We start from the raw sequence: 24,321 nt of genomic DNA, 5'->3' as shown, positions 1-24,321 counted from the left end.
AAGAGGCCTTTGCATAGCACAAAACTTGGAATTACAGAGACCTAGCCTCTCTGCAACTTTCTTGCTATATAACCCTAGGCAAGCTACAAACTTTTATCAAATCTCAGTATCCTCATCTGCATAAAGGACAATTATATTTTTGCTTATTTACCAAGTTGTAAAATTGAAATAAGATCATATATATATATATATATAAAGAGAGAGAGAGAGAGAGAGAGAGAGAGAGAGAGAGAGAGTTTATATGTTAATGGGTCCTTGTTAGATTTTTGCTACTATAATTGTTTATTTTTAGTTGAAGAGCTGAAGATGGCTTGACTTGATAGCAACCACAGAGAGGGAAGGTTAGAACTTGAGGGAGTGCTTGAATGTTCTTCTCTGAGGAAACAATGATGAGAGATGGAGAAGAAAAAGATCTAGTAGAAGCACAATAATCCAAAGGGAAAGAGAAGGTTGGGTGTTTTGACTGGACCTGCTGCTTAGGGTAAGGTAATCAGTAGGACTTCTAGGCATTTTTTTCATGACCGCTGGTCTGGAATCTTTCAGAACCCTGAGTCTTACTTTCTTCTCCTTCCTGATAGCACAAGTTTTCAGAAAGTCTCCAAACTGTGAAGCATGTAGATGGTGGAGATAAAGAGAATAAAAAAGATCGCAATAGCCATCTTCTCTCCTCACAGTGACTGGTGGTTGTCAAAGCTTAGCAGGCCAGATACAGATACTTGCTTTTCAGGTCTTCGGATCAAAGAAGAATTGAGTGATTCCAGAATTATGGTCGCTAGTGTTTTAAATAAATCTTTTATTTTGGAATGATTTTGGAGTTACATGAAAATGGCAAAGAAAGGGTACAGTGAATTTTGGTGTACCTTTTGCTTCATTTCTCCAAATTTTAACATCTTATCTTACCATATTTTTGTCAAAACCAAGAAATTACCATTGCTACATTATTAATACCTACACTTAAGATTTTACTTGTATTGCACCAATTTTTCTACGTTTAAAGTTTTTTGTGTGTGTTACATAAAGATTGAGTTAGGAATAGCACATTAGATTTAGTCTAGTGTCTTTTTGATCCTTAAGTATTCATTCCTTCCTTCATGAGTTTATTTAGCCCACAGATATGCAAACAGACACAGAGGGCAAAATATTGCTTGCATAAGATGGTCTGCACACACATGTGTAAAGAAAATCAAGGAAATCCTTTGGAAACTGGGTAACCATCACTGCTCCAGACACTATTGTCAGCCAATCCTTTTCCATTTTTCTATTCATCTCTCCTGGGTATCTGGGAGAAGTCCTGCATCTCACTGAAGAAGCCTGTCTCCAAATTAAATTCTTTAAACACAATGGGACCAAGAATGCAGCACTTATAAATTACCTATGAGGGTCTGTAAACATGAGATTGCTTTTTTTAAATTTAATTGCCCTTTTAAATATTTAATTCAAAGACAGGGCTCGAGGAGAGGCACGGAGGAAGTGTACCGGAGAATTCCAGTACTGTTTCCCGTCTGTCAAATGGACAGCCCTCCCAGAAAGATTAACCCAGATTCCCCCAAAGAAATTTGTGTCAAATTGATGCTGAGTTGGTCTGGCATTGGAGGAGAATCTTGACATGACAAGATTAACCCTCTCCATGCCCTGGGGCTCTAAGGAAAAGGTTTTTAAAGCTTTGCCTGTGCACAGCCCCACAGAAGGCAGAACAGCAAGGATTTCTTCATGTGAGGACTGTCAGGCACGTGAGGAAGCCGGGCATGAGCGATGAGGAGGTGTTGTTACTCGGGGGATTTCCCACCTGATCGCACTGGATTTGTCACTGATGTTTTATCACACTGCATGCTTGCTGTGAGTGTGCCAGAGAGAAAAGCTCCTACTGATTGGGTGCAGACGCTGCCAGCCCAGAGGTGTGATCCGACTCCTCATCTAACACCAGCTGAGTAACTCAGTGTTTCGGATTCCTCAGCTCACGAGGAGACTTTTACTTAATGCTAATGAACCTTTTCTTTTCTGGACTTTTGGATCTTGACTCTAAGTGTGCTTTCACTTCAACTGTGATCTCTTCTGATTCTTACAAAGCTACTAACATGAAATTGTTGGTTCTTAATTGTTAACTTACTCCCTCTTCTGTGGACTGCACGGACTGGTTTATCTTTCGGGGACTTCTTGAGAAGCAAAATTAGTGATACCCACTGCCTATCGTTAAACAGAGCCTCAGGGAAAGGATGATAAGAACATCTCAGTCAGAGACATATAAAGAGACTGATGGGACCAGAGACGCTCTACTGTTCGGCTGTCAACCAAAAGGAGTCACATTATTCTTTTTCACATTGTGGTAGCTGGGCCATGGAAAGATGGAGATGGGACTATTATACTACAGCCAAAGGAGACCAAGGCCACCAGAAGCTGAAATAAACAAGGTTGGATTCTCCCTTAGAGACTTTGGAGTTATCATGGCTTTGCCATTACCAGAATTTTGGAACCCTGTCTCTAGAGTGGTTACAGAATAAATTTTTGTTGGATGCTACCGTGTTGGTTTTAAATCGATATGACAGTCGTAGGAAATGATTGTATCTCCAGGTTCTGTTTGTTTGTTTTCTAGTTTCTGTGTATTTGTATTTGTATCTCTTTGTATATGATATGTGGGAATATGTATTTATCAAGCACCTGCCTCTTAGGTAGAAACAAATGACAAACACTATTCTTTCATACCCATCCAAATCCTTCTTTTCTGTGTGTGTGTGTTTGTGTGTGTGTGTGTGTGTGTGTGTGTGTGTGTGTGTGTGTGTTTTCCTGGCCTTTGTGCTATCAGTCGGTGTGTGTGTTGTTGTGTGTGTGTGTGTGTGTGTGTGTGTGTGTGTGTGTGTGTTTTCCTGGCCTTTGTGCTATCTTCAGTTTTTGTCCATCTACTGTCATCTCTCCCTTCTGGTGACAGAGCTATCATACTGACAATGACAATTAATTCATTAACTCTCCCATAAAGATTTTGAATACCTACCTTATGTCCCATGATCTGTTAAGGACTACTGATACAGTGGTTAAGAAAAATGGACATGGACTCTGTTCTCTTTGGTTTGTCCTTTGTAACAGGCACTGCAGACTCAGAGATGGACCACACAGAGTCTTCCAAGGAGGAAAGGAGTGTGATCAGCAGGGAACATTCAGCTCAGGTTCTGCCTCAGCTGCAAAGGCCCTCCTGGGGAAATATACCAAGAAAGCCTGTTGCCGAGGGTAGGAGAGGCTGGCAATGGTGGTAGTTCTTACTCCTTCAGGGTTGGTTGGGGCTTTTTGAGACCTGTATACATACTTGACATCTTTTTCTGATTTTGCACCCCCTCTACTTTTCATAGGGGTTGATTCCCCCAATAATCTTGTTCTAAACTCCGTCTTAGTCTCTATTTGCAGAGAATCCAACCTGGGTGATGAGTCAGAGGGCAATTAACGCAATTCTTTTATAAAGCAATATGCAGTTGCAATTGTATTAGGTGCTCCAAAAATACACACTGGATTCTTCAGCTCAGCTCTACACTTGAAGTTTGAACCTCTCTCTCTTACTGCCTGTATTGTTGTCTAAATGTGAGTCATTCTTTTACTTTGATATACTTAAATATAGACACAAGGAACCACCCACATTTACCAAAACTCACTCCACCAAGGCCTTGAGGAGGTAGAAAATATTTATGAAGATTTAGCAAAATGGAAGAGTTATAGGAGAATTAAAATGGTTTTAAATTGAAAAATAGATAATCTTGTTTTTTGAAAAATTCTTCTTGTTGCTTTTCCTAACTGAGGCTTGGCTTCCTACTATACTATGGGTACTCTGATCTGATGGTGTCAGCACTGTGCATCATAATCTGGCAAGTACAATCACTTTCTTGCCTTACTCCTCAGCCCTTAAAATGGCATCCTTTCTTTTTATTACATAGATTTGAAAAAAAAAATTACTGAACTGTACACTTAACATCTGTAAACATCCTTGTATTAAATTATAGTGACTACAGTGACTCTATTAAATAGAAAGTGCCCCCACAGAGCTATAAGAACAGAAAGTGACCATGATACCCAATGTGAACAGTGCTTCCTTTCACTGTACAATGTTTTAGCAAGGTTTCTGGGGCCACCCTTTGTGGCATCTGATTGTCCACTTAGGAAAGGTGACCTTTGCGCTCAGTGAGTAGTTTTTCTAATAACATCTGATAATTGCAGAATTTTAATTAATTATGGAGGAGGATCTTATACTGGGGCTTCTGCATCTTAGAGCAGGAGCTATGCATAGTTATCTCCATTTCACCAATACCGTGAATCAAGCTTGAGGCAAAGAAGAAGCTCAGTGGGTACCTTCTTGGGCAAGAGTAGATCAGTTAATAAATAGATAAAAAAATGAGTCCAAAAAAAAAAATGTCAGCCCCAGGAACATAAATAGAGATATAGCCAGGGATTCCTTCAACTGTCACTTGAGTGACATTAGGATCTTATGTACCATTAGGAACCAGATGGTGTAGATCAAAGTTATCCTTCAAAGCTCCAGAGTTTGACTCACAGCCCCCTAATCTTTTTTTATTTGGTACTGGAGATTGAACTCAGGTCCTTGCACTTGCGAGGTAGAGGGCAGAACCACTGAGCTAAATCTCCGGCCCATCCCCTAATCTTCTGATGGCAACTTTGTTACATATTCTGTCTGTAGATTTAATGTTCACCTTCATCTTCAGAGAATTTCTTCGTCAGTTCTCATGATCTATGTGCAGATTATCAATGTTGCTAAAATATACAGAAAACGGCACTATTTCCACAATGAATATAGATGAAGATAAAATATACTAAGAACTTTTCAACCTGTGCCTGTTCATGCTCTGCTCTTTGAAGCCAAGTGTGTTTATCTACACTTTGGCTACAAAATAATCATTGCAAAGAAAGTGGATGTGAAGTCCTGTGGACTGAGCTGAAAATTCTAACTTTGCTTCTGTGAATGTGGTGATCCTGAGTAAGTCACTTTCTGATCCTCTGATTTCTCCTTTATAAAAGGACAGTTGGTGGTGTGAATGATACAGCTATTCAACACAGTTGCTACCAGGGGAAAGACATCAGTCAATGGACTTAAGCGCATCTGAGCCCCTGGCACTAAGCTTGCACAAGTTGCAGGGTTCTGAAAGTAAGCAACTCCTTAAATTTTGTGTCCAGGTCATCTCTTTTCACTCTAAACCAGACCTGACACCTAAGAATTGCTGATAAATATCAATATTCTTTTCTCTTTCCCTTTTTTGTGTTTCTACCAGAAGAAATAATTACTATAAATTCTGTTACCTTTCCTAACCAGTGGTTGACAAACTGTGGTTCATTGGCTAAATCCAGCCTACCATCAGGCTGTATAATTACAGTTTTGTTAGAACACACATTCATATGTGTGTTTTGAAGTTTCTTGCTTTGTGATGTGTACTAAAATGTAATTTCTTGGTTTGTGGGCCTACTTCTGACTATAGATTTATTTATTTATTTTCCATCTGTTCTGGAAAGTTTCAAGCAACCATAATTTTGCTAAAGTTGAACCTACTTTGGGAAACATTTATGTTTCCTTCAAGGCAGTAAAGCAACCTTCCCTTTCTTTCCTGCTTTAAATATTGACCTGTGTTTTGAATCCATCAATCAGGTCTGGCCACTAGCTTTGTTTTAGAGATGCTTCCTAAAGATTTGGGGCTTTTATTTGAAACACAATGTTTAAGCCACAGTGACAGCATAGTAGAGAGGGAAATAATACAGATTCTGGGGTAGATGAGAATGAACAGAGGATGAACAGAACAGCAGAAACAGAGTTGTCTTCTTGTGGTGGTTGCTGTTGTTTGCTTGGTAGTCTTGCTTCCAGGGAATCATTCCTATGCTTAGTTTCACTCTGTAATATACGTCTCGCTGAATCTCTAAAGCCTTAGTTTGAAACTTACATTGCAAGGCAGAATTTTAATAAGCAAAACTTTGTGTAAGTGGTAGAGTTGTCCTTGGTTCTAGGTTGGTTCAGGTTGTCACAGGAATTTGTCTTTCTAGTTTAGAGAATTAGACAATTCTTGTGTTACGGATCTGGGAACTTTTGTCTAGTTTCTCACATGATATCAAATAGTTTACTTTTCTTAGAACCCCTCAAAGTGTCACAAAACTGGGGCTGTCCAAGTAGGCTGTTTTCTTATTATATGAAAGTAAAGCAAACCTACACATTTCCTCCTTTTCTTGGTCTTCCTTTTTGGGCCTTTTAGAGTTCTAAAAAATATTAAATAAATACTAAACTTTTTAACAAATGTTAGAAGACTTGGATTCATAGAGCAGGGCCTGAAAGCCTCTCGTATCTGTGACTGTTGGAGGATGCTGGCATGCTGTAAATGTGAAACTTGTCAATTGATTATATTTCAAGAAGGCTTTGAACCAACAAAAAAACACTAGCTTGCCTTGAGTCTAGAGGTTTAAAGGAATTGAAAACAACCTTTCAACCTCAGAGGGAAGTCAGTGAGTAACTCTTATAACTTCTAATCCAAGATCATTAAGGTACTAAATTTATCAATAAACATAGTTGAGAAGGCCAAATTGTTTACCTTAGTGTTTCTCTGCATGGTCTGTGGACCCAGTTATATTGTAACAATCTGAGAAAACTTGTTAAATAAACAGATTACAGTGAACAATTCCTATACAAGTGAATCAGTATCCTGGAATGAAGTTGGGGAGAGGATGTTGGTAAGTGGTAGAATCTTTCAAGCTAAACAAGATCTCCTGATAATCCTTCTATTCACTGTTGCTTGATAACCAGAGATAGGGAAGACATTCTTTTACTTGTTCACAACAAAGAATCTAATGACAATATATGGAAAATGCTACAGAATAGGACCATGTAGAATGGCATGAAAAGACAAAAGACGGGTCACTGAGCCAACCTATCAACCCATTGATTATCTTACCACAGTCGGCTGAATTGCCTGGAACTCCAGGACAGACCCTTTGGTTTCCTGATATGGTGTCTCATGGGACTCTGCAGTGAACTCCAGGCTTTTGACCTTCAACTGGATCCTTCAGATCTCTAGAAAGCACATGACCCTTTTGCATTGTTCCATACTGGACTCTGCAGGCTATGTGACCATTGTAAGCTTTCCTTATGAATCCTTTATGCATCACATATGTTATTATATTAAATACGTTTCTCTAGTGAAACCTAACTAATGCAGTGAGGAAGGCAGACAATCAGATAAACAAAAAGGTGCCAGCAGGGTGGTCAGTAATAAGCAGCAGTGTCTCACTGTAGTCAGCACTAGTTATAGTGGATGATAAGCCAACACATCTTAGTAATTTGTTTATTTGTTTACATTGTTTTTCTTGCTGCTCTAGTCAAGTGTGGAAGGAAACTTTATTCAGACCAAGGCCACTGTGTTTGGGCAGGTGGTGCCCTTCCAGAGGAAGAGGATGGCAGACAGCTTTACTTGACCTTCTTCTTGGGCACAGATAGTTGATGTGGCCACACTTCTTCTTGCGGCAGTTGAAGGCATTGGGGTGCAGGTGGGCACTGCACTTGCTGCAGATCATCTTGTCGCAGTTGTACTTCTGGGCAAGCTGGCGCAGGGACTGCTCGATGATCCCACCTTGCAGGCGAAGCACCAGGTGCAGGGTGGACTCTTTCTGGATGTTGCAGTCAGAGACAGAGTCCGGCGTCCTCCAGCTGTTTGCTGGCAAATATCAGCGCAGCTGGTCTGGGGGAACACCCTCCCTGTCTTGAATTTTGGCTTTGACATTCTTTTTTCTTTTTCTTTTTTATTGAGTTTATTGGTACAATCTTGGTCTACAATACAGTTACATTCATTACTGGGATCCTGTACCTTCACATGACAGGGCTTTGTTCTCATTTGGCTTTGACATTCTTGATGGTATCACTGGGCTCCACCTCAAGGGTGATGGTCTTGCCTGTTAGGGTCCTCACGAAGATCTGCAACTCCGCCTTCGCTCCGCCACCTCATTGAAGAGAAAGAGGTTTGTTTGTTTGGGACCAAACTCAGGACCTTGCGAGGCAAGTGCAGATCTCAGTAATTTAAAACAATAAAAACTAATCTTTCACTTAGGGTACTTTTTTTTTCCTGACCTGATGGTGGCTTTCCGTTTTGAGATCCAGGCTTCCGTCTTCTTTTTAAAATTTTCCTTAGTATGTGTTTGCAGTACATAATGATTGCATTCTTTGTGGAGAGTTGGTGCATGTACATAACACATCTTAATTCTTTCTTCATCCCTTTTCCCACTTCTCACTCCCCTCTCCCTCCATGTCTTTATTCCTTTCCCATTCGAGAAAGATGTATCTCCCTATATCCTATTATCTTTTATTTTGTTCTTTACTTATACTTTGGATTTCTCATATGATAGAAGCCATGCAATATTTAAGCTTGTGTGTCTGATTTACTTCACTTAAAATTATGATCTTAAGATGAATCCATTTTCCAACAAATGACTTGTTTATCCTTCTTTATGGCAGGGTAGTACTCCATTGTATGCAAACACAATGTTTTCTTTATCCATCCATCTATTGATGGGCATACAGATATTTTCCAAGATTTAGCTACTGAGAATTGTGCTGCTGTACATACAAATGTGCACATATTACAGTATATGATATTTTCAGAGTCATCTGGACTGAGCCAGTGGAGGGAGAGAGCTGTAGGAGGATCCCTTGTGACATGTAGCCAGGACTTAAGGGGTGCACACTACTTCTGCTCACATCCTAACACTTAGACCTCAATCAGGTGGTTTCACCTGACTGAAAGGGAGGCTGGAATGTGTAGTCTAGTTCTTCATCTAGAAGGAAGACATGGATTAGATGATCAGCTGGCAATTTCTGCCACAGGAGAAAATGTTGCCATAAGTAGAAAACTCAACTTTGGGTAGAGATGACAATAACACAGTCACAGAAGGAAAGGTCAAATACTGCCACAGCCAAGAAAATGCTTGGCGATGATCACAGTAGTACTTGTAGGAGGTCTTCAAGGAATCTAGAAACCCATGAGAAAGGGCAAAGGCTAAATAACACTTACAAGATATATAAACATCTCCATCCTTCCTTCCATGTCACACTTGGGCTCTCCAGGTGCACATGGCAGTTTGATGTGGTGATTATTTGTAAGACATTAACACATGAGAAAAGGAAGAGAAATAATTAGCACTGGGCAGAGGGCACTGTGATGTGCCTGCAAAGCCTCATTGGCCAACTCCATGGGTATGTACCAAAGAGGCAACAGAATTGTCCCATGGAAAGTTCAAACTATACTTCTGGTGTTCATTCACTGGGTGTGGGGTGTCCCAGGTAGCACGTATCTTTGTTGAAAATAGCCATTCTTAAGTTGTTCCTCACAGAGGGACAAGGGAAGCTCATTTTCTAGTCCCCCACTATAATTTTCATTCATTTCTCTACTGTCTGAAATAATACTAAACATATACTCTCCACGTCCCTAATGACTGACTCTCAAATATTTATAAACTACCCACGTGCCTACTCCATTTAATTCTTAACCACGTCCAGATGTCATTTATACACAGCTAGTGTAGTTTGAGCATGAGTAGACATCTGACCTGTTCTTCATTTAAAGACTTTCTGGTTTTCCTATGCAGCTGTTTTGTTCCTCAACATTATTGAAGCCTTTCACAATGAGGATTCAGACAAGTCCAAATGTGGGCTTGTGGTCAGAGCTCCAGTCCATCTAAACACTTTGATCAGACTAAGCCACCAGAAGGACCTTTGTCTTCTAAATTAGGCTGACATAGAGCTCTGTGAGCATAAATTCTCCCTTCTTCTGCCTCTATTTATCATTAATATGTTGAACTTCTCAGCTGGCAAAGGATAAAATAGTTGATAGCGAATGAATTAGATATCAATTAATTTCTAAAGCAAACCTAATGGGCATTTAAGAAGAGAATTTAATGTCTCATTTACTCTCTATAGCTATCTTGTTAAATGCCAATTAAGTATCTAAATATTTCCTACAAGCTTAATGAATTATGATAAGTAATAAATGATTACCACTTTTTCCTAAGATCTTGGCACTCTTGACTTCTAGTGCAATGATACTAGATTTTTTTTTCTTGTTCTATTTATGATACAGAAAAAATAGACCCAAACCTTCTTTTTTTTTGGTACCGGGGTTTGAACTTGGGTCCTTGCACTTGCAAGGCAGATAGCAGCCCCACTGAACTAAATTCCTGGCCCCCATCAAATCTTCTTAATTAGCATTATTTGCCCTATTTAGCTATAAAAAACTAAATTTATAGTTAATTTTGAATATAAGAAAAATATTGAAATACATACATACAGCTCGAGAATGCAGTGAATAATAGGATTTTTACTTGAAAATCATATGGCAGTATTAAAATGCTATCTGTAATAAATGCCTAATGTTTTATCTTCCCAGTGCCTGCCTTACCCCATTTCCATCCCTGAAAATCATCTCTAAACACAAGTCAGTGGGTATTCACAGACTCAAACATGGGCCGATGGGATGTGTGGTTGTGATCTGCGAGGTAAACAAATACTTAAAGCCAGGATGAGCAGGACACTAAATGCCAATGTACAAAAATAGGAAAGAGAGGAGTTGTGGCTCGGAGTCTAATCTTTGGGGGTTTTGCTGCCTTCTAAAGGGAACAGAGTGAACTTCAGGTCTGCTCAGCCGGCAGGCTTGATATCTAACAGCATCCTGTGTAAATAGGAAAGCCAGGAACAGATTTACAGGTGGCAGGGTAAACAGACTGCTGTTCTATGCCATTGAGGACTTGAGTCCTCAGGAGGAGATACAGACCGCAGAGGGGCAACCACTGGAAGTAAAGTTTGAGAGTGGTGGGCAGAGGTGAGGAATGCTGGCTTGATCTGAGCAGCACAGAGCTCCGCAGTAGTAGTCCATATGTACGGTGAGTTATACATGGATGTCACTTGGGTCAGGTTGTGCCACAAAAAGCACTGGAGACAAGGTAACAGCATGAAGTGAAGATTAAGGGGTAGGATTTGGGATGAAATAGACCTGAGCTTGAGGTTCAACTTGTCATATGCGAAAGTCTCTGGATCTCAGTGTCTTTATCTGTAAAATGGGGGAATACCTCCCTCATGAGTGTCTTAGGAAGATTTGCAAAAGGCAGACTCTAGGTATAGCTCAAAGTTACTGTGTGTGCTTGGCATGCACAAGAACTTGGGTTCAATCCTGAGCAGCACAACAACAACAAAAAAGGTGAAAAAAATTTATTTAAAACATGAAACACAGTGCTTGTGAAATAGCACATAGTAATAATAAAATATTGATGATGAGGAGGTCACCTTGTTTCTATATCTGATTTGAAGACTGCCCACTTGACAATTTTTCCTTTCTAGTTGAAGTTAGTTCAGTCGTATTGTTCTGAAGCATGTACAAGTTCCTCACAGACAGTTTGTGCCTTTTCTGATGTTGTAACTACTGCTTGCCACATTCCCATCATGATCCTGAGGTGGAAAAATGCCATTATTCAATTCTATTATTGTCATTTTTTTCTCACAGAGAATGAAAGAAATGCTCATTAATTGCTACATGGCAGTTGCTACTTCTTAAACACTGTGTTTGGGAAGCACTTTGTTCCCAATACACACAGCAAGGCGAAAAGAACTCTCCCAACTGGGCAATGGGTGTGTAAACACCATCTCATCTCCCAAGGACATCTGTGCTCTTCAATGAGCCCATTTATCTCAGGCCTGCACAATTACTGTCACTTACACAAGCAGTTATGGGGCATTCAGATGAAGTGTTAGGTAGCCATTCAAGTCATGCTTTTGAAAAATATTTTATTACAGGAAAATGCTCATGATGTAGTGTACAAAAAAGGGGGAAAACAGGAAACAAATCAAAAACAGCAGAGACAGTAACTATAGTAAAATGAAGCCTACTTCTTCCCATGTTAAGGCTCACTTCAGCAAAACAGCAGCTAGAAGGAAAGAAGGGCCAAAGACTAAACTAATTTAAATGCATTGACCAGCAATGCATGGGATATAGATTTCAGGAAAAGAATTTCACTAACCTTCATATGGGATATTTCTCAAAAATCCCTCTCAATAGCTTTTTCCCAAGTCCGATAGCTGGCTGAATTATTTCTCCCTCTTTTCTCTTTCTGCCTCTAAAATATTCTAAATAATGAGTTAGTCTGGTTATGCCACTGTCACTCACTACCCAAAACTTTCCTCTCTCTCTCTCTCTCTCTCTCTCTCTCTCTCTCTGTCTCTCCTTTCCTTCCCTTTCCTTCCCTCCTTCCTTCCTTCTTGGTTGTCACCAGTGAATGAGTACATGAGGACTTGAGCCCCAGAACTTGGGTTGGGAGCCTGATCTTAGAATTGTTTTGTTTTGTGGTCTAGGATGAGTTTCTTAGTTTCCCTGTGCCTCAATTCCATAGCTATAAAATGAGAATGATAATAATGACACACGGTTTCATGGAGTCCTTTTTAAGACTGGATAAATGAGTTTATAATAATTACATTGAACGTTGCTCAGCTTAAGAATGCCATAGCCGGGCGTAGTGGTGCATGCCTGTAATCCCAGCACTCTGGAGGCTGAGGCAGGAGGATAGTTGTGAGTTCAAGACCAGTCTGGGCTACATGGTGAGTTCCAGGTCAGTCTCAACTACATAGTGAGACCTTGTCTTGGGAAAAGCAAAACAAAAACGAATGCCACAAATGCTAGCCATTATTTTTATTATCCTGATGTAGAATAATTGATCTTCTCTCAGCTTCTTCAGATTGCGTTCTCTGTCATAACAAAGACATTTCTTCTAATGAGAAAGGGAAAGGAGGATGTCCCAATAATACTTGCTTAATAACAATATTATTATTATGTCATATTGTATAGAAAAACAAATGTCTAGAAGAAAATGCCCCTATGGTCTATTGAATAACTACCTCCACAGATGTCTGCATCCTAATCTCAAGAATCTGACTATAAAAATACAGATATAATTGTTAAGGATCTTGAGTTTGGTAGATTATGCTATGTTATCCTGGTTGACACTGTGTCGTTATGGGGTCTTTATAAGTGAAAGAGAAAAATAGGAGATCAAGGATTGGAGAAGGAGATGCAGCTGGGAAGGGAGCTGCGGTAGAAGTGGAGTAGTCTTGAGGGGACCCTGAGCCAAAGAGTGTGGACAGCCACTAGACGGTGGAAGAGGGAAGATGGAGGTTCTCCCTGGAGCATCCAGAAGGAACTGAGTTAAGCCAGCATTTTGATTTATACCCATTAGTCCCCATTTTCAGATTTCTGATCTCCATAACTATAATATAATAAACCAGCATGTGGTAATCTGTTACAATGATAATAGCTAATTAATAATAAGTCACTAAAATTATAGCAAAATGATGTATACTGCGTGCATTTATAGGACATTTTAGATTTTTCTTCTTGAAACTGCCTTTGCTTTCCAAAATAAGAAAAAATGCTAGTTAAAGAAAGAAACAATTAATTGTAGATGCCTAGCATATGCCAGGTCTGTTGTTAGGCTGTTGTAGAAAGCACCAACTTAGGTGGATTTGAGTCTCTGCTAATGAGTGGTCATTACTCACCTCTGAGCCGACCATAATTTCTGGCTGCTACACCACCTCCACTATCCACTTAGCCTACATTTTCACAATCTGCTAAAGTTCTGTACTTTGTCATTTCTCAACTCTCATTGTGTGTATTAATTAGCTTTCCTGTAACTGGAGCACAAAATCTAACACCTACTATGCAAAGGAGTAGAGGTTTAATTTAGCTCATTGTTTCAAGAGATTAAGTTATGGTTGGCTGGCTCCAAGGCAGAAACATCATGGTGGAGGGGCCTGGCAGAGGTTTCATTCATGGCGGCTGAGAAGCAGATCAGGGAAACAGCACTAGAGAAGCAAGGGGCCAGGGGCCGTACACAGAATCCAAGGTCATATCTTAATGACCCACCTAAGCTCATCCAAAAGTGTGCTTTACCATTCTGTTGTACTTTGGATTCAATCAAGATGACAGATTATGATGAACCATCACACCGTGTATATAAAAACTGTAGGAATCCTGTAGATCATGTAGAAATTGTGGACACTCTTGACAACATTAGCCATCACAAAATTGCAACCTAACATCAAAGTGAGGAACTACAGCACAGTACTGGAACAACTAAGATGAAAGTGACTAATGAATACCAGGTGGAGCAGGTGGTTCCACTGGCGCTTGAATGTTGCATTGCCAGTGGGGACACATCTCTGAAAAGCTTTCTGGCAGTCACTTAAAAAGTGAAATGTACGTATAGCATATGACCTAACCATCCCCTCCCCAGATGTGTACCCTATCCTCCATATGAACTGTGCTCTCAAAACGACTCAAGTGTGAATGTTCATAGTAGCTTCTTTCGTACTAGTCAAAATTTGAAAACTTCCCAAATAGGTATCAACTGGTAAATACAGAAACACAATGAAACAATGCTCAGCAAAATAAATAAATAAATAAATAAATAAAAGGTATTTAAAAATAAATAAAGAAAGAAAGGTCAGAGAAACACTGATAAAATGAGCAACACAGGTAAATCCCAAAAAGTGTTATTCTCAGTGAAAGAAGCCAGCTTCAAAATAGAACATAATATAAAGTTCCACTCATACAAAGTGTAAGGCGACTTTTAGTGAAAAGAAGCAGAGCAAGGCTACATTACTTCGAATCCGGGCAGAGGGAAGAAAGGAGTGCAAAGGGAAAAGCTATCTTTTGGGGTGTTTTGATTGTAATAGTTTTAAGGGTGTTTACTATTGTAAAAATTCATAAAAACTTATACTTTCAATAGTTGTATTTTTGGGGGGCTGGGGATTTAGCTCAGTGGTTCTGCCACCTGCCTCCCAAGTGCAAGGACCCAAGTTTAATCCCCAGTACCATAACAAAAAAAGAGAAAGAAACAAAAAAAAAAAGATGCATTTTTTATATACAGAGTATTACTTAACTAAGTAGACAAGGAGGAAAAAAAAAAAAGCAGGTGCGGACTCAAAGGTCAAGCTGGGCAAGTAAGACTGCATTTCTAAGCCTCAGTTGCTCCAGAGCTGCTAGGCCTTTAAGGAGTAAAGCTGTGAAATACTTTCTCTTCACGTCTTCCACTTGGCAGCAGATAAATCTGTGTCCTAACTTGCCAAAAGGAAATGTCTATTCCCCCACCCTCCCATACTATAAACTTACTTGTTCAATGAACACATGCAGAGAACAATACTTCAAAATATACTGCTGTTGCTTTTGAATTAGCCTTACCAGCGCTGCCTCTCATCTTTTCATTATGACATGGACTTGAGCTTTAAATTGAAGTATGCATGATTGGCAACAAAAATAATATTGAGATGACTGTACTTCATTCCCTCTACATCATTGAACAGATTTTTAGCCTTTTCTTAAAACATTCATTTTTATGCATGACGAGGGGACAATAAAAATGATAGGGGGAACTGGAACATTATGATTAATACTTTTTGACTGATAAAAGATCAGATATAATTCAAGACTAGAGAAGAAATATCTCACTGAATGACACTGTGCAGTGGACCACTGGGTTTTAATGTAGGGTGCAAAATATTTGTTATAAAAGAATCCTTTGACATTGATTCAAAATATTTACAAATTTTCATGTACTTTAGTATTTTCTGAAGAGCAGAGCTCTTCAGTTTATGTGCAGTCATGGATGCTGTGTCTTTAGTGACAGAATTTGTTTCTTTCTCTCATCTCAGTTGTAGCTCATTGACAATCCAGACCCATGTCTCTATGGTGTCATAAATGAAAATAGTTTGGGGAATTTAGAATAATGATAAATAGTTGAAATGATTGGTGCCATCTAAATTCTGATTTTCTTATATACTTTAAAACAACCCAACAAACAATACAAGAAAAAGCATTAGGTATAGCTATGAACTTTTCAGAATTTATGAACCACGTCTCCCTTTATTTTAACTCATTTTAAAGATATTGGTAAAGTATTGAAAGCTGAGCTATTGGTTGTTGTCTTTCTGTCTGCATTTACTTAACACTCAGACCATAAAGAAAAGTTCTGTCCCAAGTATCTATGTTGCATCAGACTCGTGTCTGTTTGGCCAACTTTCCCATTGTTAAGGATTTCACAAACTTTTGGGAACATGGATAATTTGAGGATTAAGGTCTTTTTCCAGTACAATCAAGTTGCCTACGTTTTACACTATTCTTAACATTTTGCAGATATTCATGAAATGTTTGACTTCCTACAACGTAATATTCTGTCTTTCAAAGCTTTAAACACTGTTTTTAAAATCTGCTACAAATGTGCACAGGAAGATGGCTAAGGTCAACCTAGTTCAGAGGCAGAAAGATTGGGCCAAACTTTCAGTGTGTGTCAGATGCAATTTTGTCTTGAGGTCTGAAAAAAAGGAAAAGCTGAGTAACCTGGCTAAATGGTTTCCTTAGTGTCTCCTCTCCTCTGATCTTCACGGGTTTATGAAACAAGCAACAACAAAACTCCTCTAAAGCTAAATGAACATGAAATAACCCACGGCTTGAACTTGTCGCATGCCGTTGCTTTAAATTTTAATATGAGCTCAGGAATAGATTTGTGAACAGCAAGGTAAAGCAAAGGCCATGAAATATTGATTCTGTACATTTTCTTATGCATTTTTATTCTCCAATTTAGTAAATTTTTCATTTTGCCTGCACTTAGAGGTTGCCTATGAAGTCGTTACTACCAATTGTATTAGCTGTTGTAAATAAATAATCGTCACTGGAGCTATTTGTAGGGTGGGAGGTGGACAGGACCTGCTTCTTCTAAGTACTGATTTTTCATAGCCAAGCCCAGGAATGATGAAAAGGGATGATCACAATTTTCCTAACAGCATGGTAGCAGACACTTTCTAAGGGAAAAGAGTTTAAAATAAAGCAGGTATGAGGAATCCTAATGTTTCAGCAAAAACTAAACCATTATCTGACAATTACCCATTTTGGTCCTGGAGAAAGTGGAGTTGATTTTTTTTTTTTTTAAATCATCAAGACATCAGGAGAGAATGTCACACATGCATGCTGCTTGGAGATTTTCTATTGTCACAGCCCTGCTTTAAAGAAAATAAAACTCTTGCTTTCATGTCTATCCCTAATCTTTATATATACACAAAAATCCTACTTTACCACTCATGTGAAAGACAAACATGTTTCTCACTTTGTTCACTGGGGAGTGTACTTGTCTTTCCTTGAGTAAACACTTACACGTCTCTGTTCAATTCCTAACTGGAGCTAAGGGTCGAAAGAAAGACAGAAACCAGCACTAATAGTAAATGTCATTACTGTTACCTTGGTAGATACCTCGGTTGGGCAGCCAGTGTAGTTCTGTCACTTGTGGAAATTTCTCTAATTCTTTGTACCAATTTTGTGTATTAATTCATTAATTCACTGTTGAGAAGAGAGAATGGTCATTTCTCCAGATTTCGGGTAAAATTGACCAAAGAGTCATACTGGAATTCTTTCCTGGATCCCCAGTTTTTTGTTCCACGTTGCCAGAACACAGTAGGAAAGGAGACAACAAGAGATCAGGCTGAATATTCAGCTTCGACAAAAATGAAAATGTATTTCTTCTTCATGTAATAAGCAATGTGGCCATCCTGGTAGGTGAAGAAGAAGGTCCTTCATTTCCATTTTCCCCTTGTTTCATATTTATTAAAGCTGTATATTCTTGCTTGTTGTTAGAAAAGTTTAAACCTCAAAAAATTAGTGTAGCTCTCTGTCTCTGATAGCTCCCCCTTCCAACAAAGAAAGGACCCTGGAAGAGAATAAACATTTTCTGTACTTTGTTACTTTAGAAGCTAATTTGGTTATCATTTGAATAGCCTTTAAATCTTTGAAAATCCTCAATAGTATCTTTTTGCTTTTATTTTTAAATCTTCAATTTCCTTATTGATATGCTAGCTAAGCTAAGAGCACAAATGGGAAGAAAATCCCTAAATAAAGTTGAAGTGGGATTCTTTTTTACCCCAGACTTTTTTTGTTTTTGTGTTTCTTAAGTCATTCTACATATTGAGGGAGAGTCTTAGATGTGTTCATCTGAGAACTGTTAATATTGCTGCCTTAGACACCTGCAAATCCTGCTACCTTTAGTGGCTATGACACAAGAAAAGTACAGCAATGTATATGTCATGCAAGCCAACCAGCACTGAGACACTTGGGTTAGGTGTCAGGGTGAGCACAGATAGTTATCTCATTTTAGACTCTAAAACTCTCTCTCCCCGTCCACACCCAAATTCCTATTTAAAAAATGACAAAGGAAGATACCTAGCCAGGGATACCTGGGTCAAGCAGAATTTCTGTTTGTAGACTTTGAGGTAGCTCCACCTTGATTTCCAGAGTGCTTGCTTGTCCTAGTTAATATACTCATGAATAATGTAGAAGTGTTCCCCTTTCCCCACATTCTTGTCAGCATTTATCATCTTTAGATTTTTTGATGATAGTCATTTTTTCTGGGGTAAGATGGTATCTCTTTGTAGTTTCAATTTGCATGTCTCTGATGCATTAAGGGATACGTACATACCCATGTTTATGATTTACCATGGCTAGAGTTTGGAAACAGATTATATGTCCATCAACAGATGAGTGGTTAAGGAAAATGTGGTAAGTCCCCTACTTATGAATGAGTTCCGTTCTGGGAGAGCATTCATAATTCGGATTCATTTGTAAATCTGACAAAGTGAGTCTTACATACTTCTGATGTAAATATACAATGTAAAGTGTAAAAAAAAAAACAGACACAAATGGAAATACTATAAGTGAAATATTTTTCCTTTAAAACACAGTGAATACACAGCAGCACAGCTGTGACAATGTCCACCAGACACATGAGTAAATTCTGTTATTTGTTCATATCTATGAATGGCTGGAATGTGAGGGCCATTTGCATCTGAAAGTTTGCAATTGGAATGTTTGTAAATCGGGGACTTAATTGTATTTATACACAATGGAGTACTACTGTACCATAAAGAAAGATAAACTCAAAGCATTTGTAGACAAATAGATGCTACTTGAAACATAATTTGAAGTGAAATAAGTCAGACACACAGACTTAAACTTTGCAGTTTCTCTTATATGCAAAATAGAAGATAGATAAGTAGGAAGTACAGAGATGTTTAGATAATTCCCTAATTTACCTATTTAAAAATTGTTTAAAGATATATGCTAATTTGTTTTATTTATACCAGTACTTTCTCTAGTTCACTGAAAAGAAAGTTTTGTGCTATTTTTCTTCTTTGTCAGAGAGAATCTTTCTGTAAGTAACTATTTTGAAGACAATGATGCAGTATATTAACTATCATTTCTTATTATTTTGTTATGAAATATGCTTTAATTTTAAGAAGTGTTTAAAAAGCAGAATGCAAAAAAATAAAAATCAAACAAACAAGCAAAGGCACAGAGTGAGGCCTTACTGAATGGAAAGCTAAGGAATAGCACAATGAAATGATGGGAGGCTCAGAAAGTTCTGCTGGCTGTAGTGGAGTTGAGGAAAATATCAAGGGCTCAGCTTGTATCTCTTTCCTAAGAGTGGGCAGTATGAACAAGGAGACGTTATGGTAGACAGTAATCTTGTAGCGGGGGCTTAACTTGACCCACGAGTACTAGTATCATGGGTCACAATGGCATTTTGAGAGTCCAGGATTACAATGGCAGCCATAGGAGGAAAGGATGAAAACAGTGAAGACTTATAGTTAAGGACTGAATTGGGAAGCTATACAGGAGGAAGCCATGCAGGATTCCTAGTATGGCACAGGATACACTGGAGGTGAGAGAAGCATCTTAGATGGTGCCTGGCCTCTAGAGCCACAATGGCAAGGATCAGAAGCTTCTTAAACCAGTCACATGAACAGGCCCAACATTCAAGTGACTGCTACATCAAAGAAAAGCCTTTAAGGGCTGTACAGGCATTTCCTCCATGTGTCAAGCAATAGCACCAGGAAGGAGACTGTTCATAGACAAAGTTTATACTGGAGTAGAGACTGTGCCAAATAAAAAGTGAACACAAAACATTCAGCTAAGAACAACAGTGTTACCAGGCTTGGAAAGTATTGCCACAGAGATAAATATCCCTGTGAACACTACTCCTCACTCAGGCTTCCTCCCAACTCCCTTCTGGCTGCTCAATAACAATGAGAGCTTGTAAATTTACACCAAAAGAAACCCTCCAGTTTGAGATCTGAGAAGCCAAGAACAACTAAAGGGAAACCAGAACGGGAAGCAAAGACAATTTACTCAAAATGTTTATGGAAAAACACCAGCCTTGCTTATACATCTCATCACTTAAAGATGAATGACTAAAGCACTAACAACTTCAGATCTATGAAACAGCCCAAATTATAAGATATAGAGAAAATACATACATCATACAAAGGAAAAAAATAACAACAGGAACAACCAGAAAAGTGTCAAAAATATTTTCTTGTGCCTTCAATATTATCCAAGAAACTAGGAGTCTCTAATTTCTCTACTAAAGATTATCTGCAGATAATATGCTTTAAACAACAACAACAAACATGGCCAAAAGTAGTTTAAAAAGGAAGCTAAATTACACGAGAGGGGAATGTAAAGACTGAAATCAGGAACTGTTTTCAAAACTCCATGTGAAAGTAAACTCTGCAAAAGTCAAATGATGATGTGAAGCTCAAACCAGTCAGCATTGGCCTTGCAGTAGAGACAAAAAGGCTGGAAAGATGATGTTGAAGATGTTCAAAATGCCAGACAAGAAAGAAGACAGAACAGACCTAATTACTTTCTGAAGAAAAGATCTCAGAAGAAAAAGAAGGAAGCTGAAATCAGAGATGTAATAGAAGAAATTTTTCCTGAGCAGAAGAATTATTGATTTGTTGGAAGGGCCATAGGGTTCTCTGGATCATTAATGAAAACAAAGCAACACTTGGATATACTCTGGCAATTTTCTTTTAATCTCAAGGAATAACAAAGAAAGTAGTAAACATTAAAAGGTCTGCTGAATGGAACAATAAATCATGTAGTTCCAGACTCCTTTTCCACTTCCAGAAAAGCTATGAAGAGATGGAGTCTAAGGAAATTTGATAATAAAAAGGAATTATAAATTCATCACAGATTCTGCCCATAGAAAAATGAGAAAGGAAATATAGATGTTTTTCTCAGACATCCAGTGGCTCAGAGAACCATTCTTTCATTTTCCTAAAAGTTGTCGTGAATCTGCCTTCTGACAGAACTGTTTTTAGTAAGTGAGGAAAGGCAAAGATTCAAAGTTCCTTTCTTGCATCTGGATAACCATACTATTGATTACTGACATAGCCTCATTTACTGACTTTCTATTGAACCCATCATCTGAATTCCTTTCTCCAATGATTTTGATGACACCTCTGCTATATATTAACTTCCCTTGAATGTGTAGGCCTGATGCTATGATAGCCATTTTGTTTCATTAGTCAATTTATTTGTTACTGTACTGAGACTACATTAAAAATCAATAAAAATAGAGTAAATCCTGATATCTGGTAAAACAAGCCGCCCCACCATATTTTTCAAATTGACATGACAATTTAAGAATTGATATAGAAAGCCTGGTGAAAAAAAAAATTAACATTTGGGCTTTTGGTTAGGATTGCTTTCAATGAAAACCTAGAGTTATTGTAACAAAGTCTTTTCAGGAGACATCTCTCATTTTTTTGTTATTCTTTTATGTCCTGTAATAACTATAAGTTATTTTCTGTTCAAACATTGATTCATTTTTGTCAGGTTCATGTTAGGATATCTAAATGTTGATTGTAATAATTAATGCTATATTTTTCTAATTTATTTTCTATTTCATTTTGTTGGTATACAATAGTGGTACTGATTTTTTATTTTATCCAGCAGATTCGATGAATTATTTTCAAGATATCACTATATGGTTTACAGATTTCCATGAATTTTATATATAACTATATCATTCACAAACAATTATGAATTTGACCCTTGCTCTCCATTTTTGTACTTTTTTGCTGTTTTTGTGCTTCGTTGCATTGGTCATGTCCCACGGTGAGATTTGGGAGAGTAGGTGTGGTTTCTGGACTGTGATTTCTGATTAAACATATTTTTCTCTTGGATCCTTAAATCTAGATTCAAGGTCTCAATAGATTGTATTTTCCCACCTAAATCTTTTGCTCTCTGAGTTTAAAGGACAGAGAGTAAGAGAGGTAAAAGGAGAGGGAATGGGAGGATAAAAAGAAGAGAGAGATGGAGGAAGAGAAGAAGGAAGAGAGGAAAAGGTCTCAAATCAGTGCGCTGATACCAGTTCTGTTTACGCCCCAGCCATTCTTTTCAAAGCAACTAGATTTTCCTTACAATGTAAGTCAGATCAGGCCGCTTCTCATCTTGGTGTCCATCGGTGCATTTATATACATCAGAATGCCTAAAGTGATCCATTCCTGTCTACCTGCCCAGTCTCATCTGTACTCAGCCACCCTTCTTTCTGTAGAGAGTTCTCTTGCCCCCCTGCTTTCACAGATGTTATTCACTGCCTGGAGCCTGGGGGTGTCACTCTTCCTCTCTCTGACTTTTACTCACTCATCAAGCTTCACAGCTGACTACTTCCTTATAGCTGCCTTTCCTTGGCTGCTAGTTTCAGGAAGGTCGCCTCTAACCTTGCACTTTCTTAAGACCATGCTCCTTGTTACAGAGACAAATTCACAGATCAGAAAGTTAATCTTAAAGCCAATGATTCAGTGACGTTGAATACATTCACAGTACTGTGCAACCAACGCTTCTGACGAGTTTCAAAACATTTTCACCATCCCAAAAGGAAACATTGTACCCATTAAACAGATAAACCTCATTGTAAACTCCTCCAAGAGTAATCATCAATCTGTATTCTGTCTCTGTGGATGTACTTTGGATATTTCATATCAATGGATAATATAATATGTAACCTTGCTTCTTCCACCTTCTGCATTTCATTCATGTTGTGGCATATGTAAATTCTTTTATTGCTTTTTAAGGTTGAGTAATATTTCATAGTATTTGTATCCCATAATTAGTTTATCCACTCATCATCCACTGATAAATATTTAGGTTGTTTTTCTACCTTTTGGATATTGTGAATAGTGCTGCTTTGATTATTCAGTATAAGTATCTGGTTAAGTCTCATTTTAGGATATTTTTTGGGGGGAGAGGGTAACACCGCAGTCTTTTAACCTGTTGCAAATCTATGCTCTTAGTGTGACACTTATTTAAATAATGTTACAATTAGTGTCTGCTTGTCACACTATGTACCCTTAACTATGAATTGCCACAAAGCTCCAGGCTCAAAGCTGAATCATAGGAAGTGTTTGATGTATGTGTGACTGGATTAACAAATGACAAAGCCAGTTGTTTAAACTGAAAGAACTTGGCATTGATTTTTGAAATACCTGGAAAGAGAGAATACACAAAGATTTTAAAAATGTGGCTCAAAAGTAGCCTCTTGTTGTCATGGGAAAACAACCCTTCAACAGCAAAACATCATTGTATATGGCACATTGCAAACATCCCCCGATGTTACAAGTTTAGGGGAGAGTTGCTTATTTTACTGAGCCCTCAGGTTGGTGCTGTCCACAGCAAAGACGCAAATTCTTGCCAAGAATTTTAGAGTTCTCCAAAGGGACCACAGCTAATACTAGGGCAGACCGTGTTCAGCCTTCAAAGATTTTCTTTCTGGATCCTTTCAACAGGCAGAATTAGGTAAATGTGAATGCCACTCGGGGTTGATCAAGCTGGCTTTCATGACTTCAGTGGCTGAGGTAGAGTTTGGTATCAGTTTGTTCTTTTGATGACTATTCTAACTTTCTGCATGCCAACATTCTCAATCTGTGATGCTAATTGTGTGCTGCAGTGAAGTAAGCCAGGGTCCGGTGCAGTGTGAGGAAGCTTGAATAGCCTCATTTTTGTCCTTCACTCCTTGTCTGCAAGGTGTTTCTTTGCCCATCAGGTCGCTCTACCTCTAAAAGTCTCTTTCCCTCTCTACTCTGCCTTTGGTGTTTTTTCCTCTCTGACTCTGCTCTGTATCTCTTTCTGTTTTTCCTGCTTTCTCTCTTTCTTTGTCTGTGTCTCTCCTAGGGGAGAGAACCATGTGTTCCATAGACTCTGTATGCATCACTCTATCTTTTCAGGGCTGTTGTTGTCCCTTTCAGTAAGCCACTTCCTGTAACCAGAGGCTGGTCCTATCTGCTTTACAATCAGGGAGACCGGAACTGGCTACAATGAATGTGAGGAAGTCTTTATAATTAACAGGATCTCTTCGCTGTTTACATAAACACTTTAAACTACATAGGGAATCCAGCAGACCGTTTTGCACGCCTGATGAGAATGTAATTAAATGTGG

General features: G+C 38.6%; 1 pseudogene; it reads right to left on the bottom strand.

Annotated features, from left to right (window-relative positions):
• Positions 1-7,344: 7,344 nt before the first annotated feature.
• LOC104867193 lies at positions 7,345-10,417 on the bottom strand (annotated as a pseudogene).
• Positions 10,418-24,321: the final 13,904 nt, after the last annotated feature.

Source organism: Fukomys damarensis, unplaced genomic scaffold, assembly GCF_012274545.1.
Source record: "Fukomys damarensis isolate Sample0158 unplaced genomic scaffold, DMR_v1.0_HiC HiC_scaffold_22, whole genome shotgun sequence".
NCBI classification, from domain to species: Eukaryota; Metazoa; Chordata; class Mammalia; order Rodentia; family Bathyergidae; genus Fukomys; species Fukomys damarensis.
This window is presented reverse-complemented; position numbering and strand designations above follow the sequence as displayed.